We start from the raw sequence: 10,778 nt of genomic DNA, 5'->3' as shown, positions 1-10,778 counted from the left end.
CCCAGGTTCGATTCCCAGACAGGGTACATGCCTGGGTTGCAGGCCATAACCCCTAGCAACTGCACATTGATGTTTCTCTCTCTATCTCCCTCCCTTCCCTCTCTAAAAATAAATAAATAAAATCTTTTTAAAAATTTAAAAAATTAGAATGTTTCCATATCATGCATGAACATGAAAAATACTTGAAAATATAGAAAAATCGCTACCCAATTTTCTTCCTGGAATATATGTATATTTATTTGTAGTGCATGCATTTCTGTGAATCACTTGATGTTACATCCAATTAGGATTCAGCTCTTTTACACTTCACAGGAGACCAGGCCCAGTTATGGCTGTAAAAATTGTACATTCACAAATATGGAAGGAAAACTGGTGTCCTAATGTTGTTGGTAGAAATCAGACTCTCGCTCGGGATCGTGGGGAAAGCATCCCAATGACTCACACATGGAAGGTTGTGATGTGGCCAGTTTGTTTGGGTGGAAATCTGTCTCTGGGTTTCCAACGTCCCATGCCTGTCAACCACGGAAAAACTCCAACCTTGTCCTCAGCAAGACAAAAGTAAAGACCAGTGTCCACAGTTTCTGCTTCATATTAGAGCTTAGTTCTTTGGAGCCCGAGCCATCTGCTGCAGCCCCGCTAGCTGCTAGACATACAGGGTCATGTGCTCCTGGACCAGAGAGAATGCGTGAATGCTTGGGCAAGTGCAGGACAGGGTGGCTGAGAAAGCTTCTTTGTTCCCCTGGGGTTATAACCGGGAGCTTTTTCAAAATGGCCAGTCAACTTCCCAACTTTTCCTGGGCTTTTGGATGGGTCCATACCCTAGTTAAATTGACAGGCCTCTGCAGTCAAGCACTTCCTCCTGCACCTCCCCCAACTCCCCCCTCCCTCTCCACAATCTGGTATGGGAGGGGAAAGTGAGGAGTGTTAATCTTCTCGCTGGAACAATGCTGTGATCCCCTGGGGTGTGAAGCTGTAGCTTCCTGGTGAAGCAAATAGACTTTTGCTCCCCAGTTTATTAAGCCCAATATCTAATTCCCTCTGCTCTCTTTCTTATTAATAACTAGTTAACTACCTATGGCAATATAAGAATGTGGAATTTGACTGTAAAGTCAGAGACATAAAGAAACTTAACAGGCCATGAAACTTCAAAAGTAATATTTTTCAAATTTAAAAAATTTTAGACATACAAAATTTGGAAAATTTATAAAAGTTGAAAGGAAACTAAAATCAGCTGTAAAATCTATGACTTTAAGAACAGTTGACATTTTGCTCTATCTCCTTCTAGGATTTTTCCATACACATATTTTTTAAACCAATTGGTTTCATGCTGCAATACAAATTTATAATTTTCTTGTTATAAAATGCACTAAAGTGAATATACTTATAGAAAACTTTCCACATAATTCTGATTATTTCCTTGGGGCAAACACTTAAAAAATTAATTGAGAAATTAAAGGAAAGGAAACATAATTGAGGCTTTTAAAAACAAATTGCTATATTATCTATTAAATACACTACTTACTCTATCCCCAGTAGTGACTTTTCCCCCAACTCTAACCAAAATTAGGTAACATTTTCCCCTTATCTTTTCCAATGTAAGCACAGAAAAGACTGATTTTCTATGTTGTATTTCTATTTATATGAATAAAAGGCTCTTTTAATTGATCACTGTTGAATATGCTTATTAGATGTTTATTTTCTTTTGTGATTACATGTTTTCTTTGTCCATTTTTCACTGTGACATTGTGTTCATATTGATTTTCTTGATAGATACAAATTATTAATCTTTTTTGCACAAAAACAAAAAGGATTTGTCCTAATTTTGAATGAGGCAGTGAAAATAAAAAATTTTAATGTTTCATATAGTTAAGTCTTTCAAAGTTTTGCCTTATAATCATCATCTTTGACATTTTTCTTAGAAAACCTTTTCTCATCCTGTGTTTTTACCTTTGCCTCTACTTTTTTCTTATACTTAACTGGATTTCTTTTTATATGTAACTACGCAGTCTACCTAGACTGGTTTTTAACATATTTTTTGATGTAGGTCTTACATTGTTTTCCTCTCCCAAAGCAAAACAACTACCACATGACTGAATGTCCATGCCTTTCTCTGGGAGCTATAATTCTACTTTTACTGTACTGTACATTTGTACATAACCAAGGTCCACCTTTTGGCCTTGAAGGAAAGCAGTTTGCCAGCCCTAAAATATGCCTTTTTGGCATATTATTTTAGGTTGGTTATTTTTAAGAAACAAAAGACTCAGAAAGAAACTTTGGCCCTCCCCCTCACCTGCCTAAAGGAATTCGGATAGAAGAACCTGCTCCCAGAAGGTGAGCTGTCACCTTAACGTCATACTATGCACTCAGTGTGGCAGACAGGGCGGAACCTGCAGAGTCTGTCTGCTGGACTGCTCTCTGTGTCCTGCTGTTTCTGGGGCACAGAGAGAACTTGTTTCCTACGCGTTTGCTCCTTCTCCTGTATTCGTGACCTGCCTACTTTCCCTGTGAAGTCCCAGACCCCTGACTCCCTCACCTCAGTCCAGACTGGCAAATGAGCCTCAATTGCTCAACTTGTCCTTGAGTCCCATATTCTTTTTATTTTTAAGATTGTATTTATTTATTTGTAGATGGAGGGGAAGGGAGAAAGAGAGGGAGAGAAACATCAAAGCGTGGTTGCCTCTCATGCCACCACACACACACACACACACACACACACACACACACACACTAGGGACCTGGCCTGCAACCCAGGCATGTGCCCTGACTGGGAATCGAACCAGTGACCCTTTGGTTCGCAGGCTGGCACTCAGTCCACTGAGCCACACCAGCCAGGGCGGGTTCTATATGCTTATGAAACCCCCGTATGTACATACATAATGAGTTTGGTTATTTTCGTCTGTTAACCTGTTTCATGTCATTTTGATTATTAGACCAGCCAGAAGAAAGTAGAAGGGTAGGAGAATAATCATATTTCTTCCCCAACAATCTCAGCTATGTTTTATTGATCTCCCTTTTTCTTCTAGTGCTAATATCTCACTTTAAATTATTACAGCTTCGTGTTACATGTAACAGCTGGAGGGTGCATGCCTTTTTATTACTGCACTTTCCAAAAGTTTCTTGCTATGTTTTCTCATCTATTTTTCCAGATGAACTTTAAAATTACCTATTCAATCCTAGTATGACTTTTTATTGGAATTGGATTGAATCTTCACATTAATTTAGAAAGAATTACTATTATTATAACACTTGGTTTTTTTATGCAAGAATTTGCCCTGGTTGTCAGGTAGTGTAAATTTTGGCAAAACAAACAAACAAAAATGCTTGTAGGTTAAAAAATACCATACTCAGACAGAAAACTATCTCTAAGATCCTAATGAACCAAGCCCATGAGTGGTAGATATTTTTGCCCTGAAGCAGACAGAATGGACAGGTTTGGAGAGAAGCAGGCTAGTTACCGTATTTTTTGGACTATAAGATGCACTTTTCCCTCCAAAATTTAGGAGGAATAATGGTTGTTAGTGCTGCTATTGAGTTCTGTTTACATTTACATTGGTGAAATATTATGTTATTTATGTTATTAAATATTTTACCACATTTTGTGCTTCAATATTTTTTTCCAACTTTCCTCCTCTAAAACCTGGGTGTGTCTTATGGTCTGAGGAATATGGTATATAATCAGCAGCAGCAGCGATTCCAGAGAACAACCCCACCTCACCGTGCTTTCCCACCCTTGCAAAGGGGATAGCCAGGATGCTAAGGTAAGAAGAGCGTGAAGCCTCCACAAGATAAAATTTAAGCAAGTTTTTAAAGTGAGATTATATCATGTGATACTTTCTGATATGGTTGAGAAAGACAGCAAATACATTGTTGCTTTAGATGGCCAATCACCATACAGAAATGAAATAGAATAAATTAAAAATACTGTAAGACTATCACAGCAGCATTATTCACAATAGCCAGAAGTTTCCCACACTTGGGAGACAACCCAAGTGTCCACTGACAGAGGACCACACACACCAAACGTGGTATAGAAAGACAATGAAATGTCGTTCAGCTGTATAAAGGCAGAAAATTCTCTCCCATGCTACAACATGGATGAAACTCGAGGACATTATGCTAACAGAGAAGTCACAAAAGGACAACTACTGTGTAAGTCCGCTTATAGAAGTTGCATTGAGAAGTCAAATTTATAGAGACAGAAGGTAGACTGGTGGTTGCCGAAGACCGAGGCGAGAAGAGGATGGGAGCTGGTGAACTTGGTAGAGAGTCCCCGTTCTGCGAGATGAGGGAGTTCCGCAGACCAGCTGTACAACGATGTGAGTGTACTCAGCACCACTGAACTATATGCTTAAACATGGTTAGGACCATACATTTTATGCTGTTAACATCTTACTATCATTTTTTTTAAATGATGCATGCTATATCTTCCTTTTTGTGTTACTGTGCAAGAATTTTGCAAAACTTCTTTCATGTATTTAATAAGTCTTTACTGCATACTTACTATGATATAGACATTATTCCAGGGGCTGGTATGTAGCCATAATCAAGGCCCAGGAAAGTCCCTAGAATTTAGAAGTCACGAAGCAGTGACAGAAACAGAATGACAATAAGTTAATACATAGTTAATAAGAAAATATGTGGTAGTGGTAAGTTTTATAAAGAAAATAAATTAGAATGAGGTGATACAGAGCTAACACGGGGCTGCTTTAAATTAGATGTTGAAAGTCATATGTTTATTTGCTACAGTATTAGACACACCAGGCTCTCAGGCCACAGGCCAACAAGGAAAGCTAATGACATGTTGAGGGGGCAGAGTTCAATTCAAACCATTTCAATGCCCCTTAAAATAGAATATTCTCTGCCACGTTGCTCCAATACATCAAGGTTGTGGGTCTGATCCCCAATCAGGGCAAATATCAGAAACAACCAATAAATGCATAAATAAATTCAGCAACAAATTGTGTTTTTTCCTCTCTCTCTCCCTTCCTCTCTCACTCTAAAATTAATTAAAAAATAGAGAATGATCACAGTTTAATTTTTATTCTATAACCTACTGGACTGGATTTGCCATTGGAAAGCTAGTGACAGTGTTTATTTAGGGCCTTATTCTGTGGAAAGAGTAAAGTAATGTGGACAAGAAAAGGGGTTCAATGGAAGGTAACCGCACCGGGTGATCTTATCATAAATTCATAATTGGGCAGGCCACGCGGTGAACAGTCATGCCTCAGGCATATAATTTTTAGTGAAAGGTTTATCTTTGCCTTAAGCCAGCCCTGTCCATTGTTTCTGTGCATCTAGGTCTGTACACACCTTTGAAATAAACTGTTACCACCCTCAGAGAGCACATAATTTTGTTAACTATCCTCTATTTCAATTCCTACCTTGCTTTCCCTCACCTCCACGTAAGCTTCCTTGCATTCCCTCCTTAATTTCAAAGGCATAAAAGCTGCAAAACTGTTATTCCCTGGAGCATTGGAGCTCTTGCCCCCTCGCATATATTACCAGTTTGGCTCAAGTAAACTCTTGTAAAAGTTTTCTACAGGTTTGGATGTTTCTTACACCGACAATTGAAAGACCAGGCATAGGGAATCTGAGTACTTCTCATAACTGCACACTGCCGTGGTGGGCCCCTCTTTGCCCCTCAAAGTTTATAATCCGACCTCCAAGATAGCGTTGCTGTAGAAGTTTGGGATTTTGCACCAGGTGGTATCTAGACCCAGCCTTTGCAGGCTAACGGGACCCAGCATTAGCCCCATTACAATTAGCCAACGGGAGCCCCCTATTCATCAGGAAACCCGGGGCACAGTAAACAGATCCTTGTGTTACCTCCGGGCCCCTCTTCAGAAAAGAAAGCTGTTACTGAGCCGGGGATCACCTTACACAGACAGGTACTAATCTCAGCAATAATTCATTCCTGACACACTATGATTCATGCTTTGTTTCTCACTCAGCCTCACAATGAACTCGGAAGTGCATGGAACAAAGAGCCCAGATCCTTCATCAGATGCTATACTTAGCTCAATCACGCTTTTTAAAATTACCATAGAAAGTTACCCCCATGGACATATACTTGGTTGCAAATATCTGGAGCTAATCATTATCTCATTATTTTCTAGGCTGAGGAAAAACAAACATCCAAGCAAACCTGTTCACTGAGATGCACGTCACAGTGCTTTTGGTCAGGCAGTCGCCTGTAGGAGAGTTCTGGGAATGCTACATGAATGAATGAATATAGGGCAGAAGGAGATAACATCGATTTGTTGAGTGGCTACTGTGGGCCAGGCAGGAAGACGGATTTCAGGGCAAAAGAGAACCAGGTGAACCTGATGCCTCCTGCCACAGAGAATGTGCAGACTAACTACAAAGCTAGATGATTCAAGAAGTAAGGAATCAAGGCAGGTGTTATGATGGAAGAGAGAGTTATGGGAGTACACACCAGGAAAAGTGACCATCTGAAGCATGCGTTGGTGTTGGGAAGTGGCAGGCAGGACTCTGGAGGCTGTGCGGGGTGGGAGAGAGCATATGCAAGGATCTAGGGGCAAAAGGAAATCCAGAAAAAAGTCTGGATTTCCTGGGTTACGGGGCAAGAAGATGGCGCTGGGTTGGTGGAGAGGGTGATGGGCAGGGGTACCTGCTTGGGGCTGACCAGCGGAAGGTCTTGTGACGGGTTAAATCAGGTGCAAGACTTGGTTGAAATTTGAAACGTCAACTCTGAGGGCCCATGTGGGGAATGGGGAGAGAAAGCCTCAGTGTAAGATACCAACTAAGAGTCAGTTTATTTATTGTTATTATTATTGTCATTATTATTATTACTATTCCTATCCTCACCTGACAACTTTTTTTTTTTTTTTTTTTTGCTTTCAGAAAAGAGAGGGGTAAGAGAGAAATGTTGATCAGCTGCCTTCTTGGATGCACCCTGACCAGGGATCAAACCTGGAACCTGTGTATGTGTTCTGACCGGGTATCGAACCAAGGACCTTTCACTTTGCGGGATAGCACCCAACCAACTGCACCACACTGGTCAGGGCCATCTAGGAGTCAGTTTAAAGAGAAAGACTAGGAGATAGTTTGGGCTTAGGCAGAGGCAAGGGGAAAGACCGAGAAATGGATGACTAGAGAGATTTAGGAGGCAGAACATACAAGAGCCCTACTTTCTCACAGGTAAATAGTACCTGGGCCTCACTCGCTCCATAGAGGAATCTAAGTGAGAAAGAAACAACTTTTGGACTTCCGGCAAGATGGAGGAATAGGTGGACGCACCGTGCCTCCTCGTACAACCAAGATTAGAAAACCAATAATTTACAACAATAATTTACTATCAGAATAACACCCAGATCCGGCAGAGGATTTATCTGAATGGAAGTCGGGCAGCCAAGAAGTTGAAGTAGACGCGTTCATCCGGACTGGTAGGAGAAGACCAGCCGGGCGGGCGCGGGGCTGGCTCGGGTCGGCGGCGCGTGGAGGTCGGGGAAGGTTTGGTGTGAAATCGGCGCAAAAGCCATCCGGCGCGCAAGAAGGCAGCGGTGATCCCTGAGTACGCAAGCTGCGGCTGGCAGACCCAGAGGGGTAGCGATTGTGGACCAGGGCAGAGCTCGAGGCCCGGAAGCCCAGACAAGGGTCTGAGTCCAGGGGAACGGAACTACCGCCATTGTTCTCTCCCGCCCCGCTCCCGCTCCCGCCCCGCCCCCACTTATAACGTCACAATCTAGCGACAGGGGTGCCCAGCCCCGGTGAGCACCTAAGGCTCCGCCCCCCACCGTAACAAGAGCAACCAGACTGAAAAAAAAAAAGGAGAGACGGGGAAAAAAAAAATATGTTTTCACCAGAGCAGATCAGTCCCCCAGGACTCATCCTTTTGAGCGACCAAGAATTAGCCAATCTATCAGATGTGCAGTTCAAAACACTGGTGATCAGAAAGCTCACGGAACTGGTGGATTTTGGATGAAATTTAGATGAAAGAATACAGATTACCATAAAACAGATGCAGGAAGACACGCGGAGGAGAGCCAATAGTGAAAGGAAGGAATATGAGTCTCAAAACAATACAGTGGACCAGAAGGAAGATAGAATCAACCAAGCAGGAAAGCATGATGAAATAAGAATTCAAAAAATTGAGGAAAATATTAAGAGCATCCAAGACACCTTTAAACGTTCCAATATCCGAATTATAGGGGTACCAGAATCGGACGGGGAAAAGCAACAGATCGAGCACGTATTTGAACAAATAATAAAGGAGAACTTCCCCAATCTGGCAAAGGGAACAGTCTTCCAAGAAATCCAAGAAGCTCAGAGAGCCCCAAAGAAGTTGGACCCAAGAAGAAACACACCAAGGCACATCATAATTACATTAGCCAAGGTAAAAACGAAGGAGAGAATCCTAGAAGCAGCAAGAGGTAAGGGGACAGTAACCTACAAAGGAGTTCCCATCAGACTGTCAGCTGATTTCTCCAAAGAGACCTTACAGGCAAGGAGGGGCTGGAAAGAAATATTCCAAGTCATGAAAGACAAGGACCTACATCCCAGATTGCTCTATCCAGCAAAGCTCTCATTTAGAATGGAAGGGCAGATAAAGTGCTTCTCAGATAAGGTCAAGTTAAAGGAGTTCATCATCACCAAGCCCTTACTTTATGAAATGCTAAAGGGACTTATCTAAGAAAAGAAGATAAAGAAAAGACATGTATAGTAAAAGGACAGCAAACTCACAAATATTAACAACCACACCTAAAGCAAAACCAAAAGAAACTAAGTAAACAATTAGAACAGGAACAGAACCACAGAAATGGAGGGCATGTGGAGGGTTAGCAGCAGGGGGGTGGGAGGAGGAGAGAGGGAGAAAAGGTATAGAGAATAAGTAGCATAGAATGTAGGTTGAAAATAGATAGGGGGAGGCCAAGAATAGTACGGGAAATGTAGAAACTAAAGAACTCATAAGTATGACACATGGACATGAACTAAAGGGGGAAATGTGGGTGGGAGGGGTACAGGGTGGAGGGGAGAGAAGGGGGGAAATGGGACAAATGTAATAGCATAATCAATAAAATATATTTAAAAAATTAAAAAAAAAAAGAAACAACTTTTGGATTCAGAGCCCATGAAGTCTTTATGAAGGCTCTTTGCTGTTCTAAACAACCATCACTTAGGTTCTAAACGTAGAGACAAACTGTAAAGTGCATTCAAAGTAAACATGTTTTCTCAGGGCTGATGGGGATTTCAGTTTTTTCCCTAAGTGGTCACCTAAGGAAATCCTTATGTTCAGACAAATTGGGGTGTTGATAGGCCATGGGAGACATGCGATCTATACTGTATAACTCCATTTATACAAAATTCTAGAAAATACAAACTAATCAATAGTGACAGAAATCAGATCAGTAGTTGCCTGGGAATAGGAGAGGCAGGGAGAGGTGGAGAAGAGAGTGCCAAGGGCAGGTTCTGTTGCGCGTGGGTCACCGGCCAGCAGTGACCACGGAACGCTGTGGATGGCTCGCCAAAAAACACGTGAGAAACAAACACACATGCACAGAGACAGACCAGTTTCTGTGGGGAAGTAGGGACAGAATGGCCACCCCCCCTAGTGGGGAGGGCCCTGATTTACTGTCCATACATGCTTTTATTGGGCTCATTTTGCATAATAATTCAGGTAAAGTACAGTACTTATCAGGGGGAAGTAAGGAACTATAGAAAACAAGGAACTCTGCTGGTCTATTGAGTCGGGGTCAAAGGGCTGTAAGACTTTGAGGAACAAACTTCCTCCTTGGACCCCTCTCATTCAATTGAGAGCATTCTTAAACAAAGAAGGTTTCACAGTGATTTACATGTTCTTTCTTAGGCCTGATCACCCCGGGAATCCGCCCCTTTTCAGCACAGAGCTGTACCGCCCTGTCATTGTTTCAGGCTTAGGTGGAAACTAAGGCAATAAGGAGATTTTCTCCCAGACGATGAGAACTTAGGCTATGTCAAAGCCGAGGAGTGAGGGTCCATCACCCTCTTACGCTGCAGCCCCCAAAGTCCTTCTTTTGGGGGGCCTCCCAAAGTGATCGTGCCTGGCTTAGGTCATTCCCCCCTTGGGGAATCTTACCCGTCTTTGGCTAACCGACCAAGCTTTTTGGGGTTCAGCAGCAGAAGCAGCATTCCTGCCAGGGAGACAAGCCCTTGTCTCCTTGCTGGCTTATGGTTCTAAGGGTGTTCCCTTAGCCTTAGCCTAGGCGGGGGTTTCAGCTTCTGATACCAATCAGGACGGTTCCCAACAAGGTTCCACGGGTGTACTGATTTGTCAAAACAGCAATGCCCTACGTGCAGTGTATTGTATGTTAATTATGCATTGTCTGTGTAGGGTTCATTGTGTTAAAGAAAATAACTACAGGCCCAAAATGGTGTCACTTGTGCCAAAAGCCCATGATACAAAATGTACATTTAATACCTGATCTAATTGCAGCTTCAACCTTTCACAGAAACAGAATCTTAATCAACCAGTAAGGAATTTTTGGGTCAAGCACCAGTAAGGTAATCTGTCACGTAGGCCTCTCTGCCCTCTCTCCCCAACCACAGAGAGAAGATGCAATTTCTCTTTCCCCAAAGTAAAGGTGTGCTGGTTCAGAAATAATCCTTTTTGCCCTCCCCACCCCGAAGGGCTACCTCACCCCACTCATCGTCCTGTAAAAACCTTCCTGATTTGGCCCCTGCCTTCCCCTAGTGGAAGGTGACTTTGCCTGGAATAATCCACTCTTTTAACTTCTTCATCTCACCCTCTTTCTGCTCATAAGAACCTTCCATTTCGTACA

The sequence above is a fragment of the Phyllostomus discolor genome, chromosome 11 (genome assembly GCF_004126475.2).
Source record: "Phyllostomus discolor isolate MPI-MPIP mPhyDis1 chromosome 11, mPhyDis1.pri.v3, whole genome shotgun sequence".
Lineage (NCBI taxonomy): Eukaryota > Metazoa > Chordata > Mammalia > Chiroptera > Phyllostomidae > Phyllostomus > Phyllostomus discolor.
Note: the sequence above shows the minus strand (reverse complement) of the source record.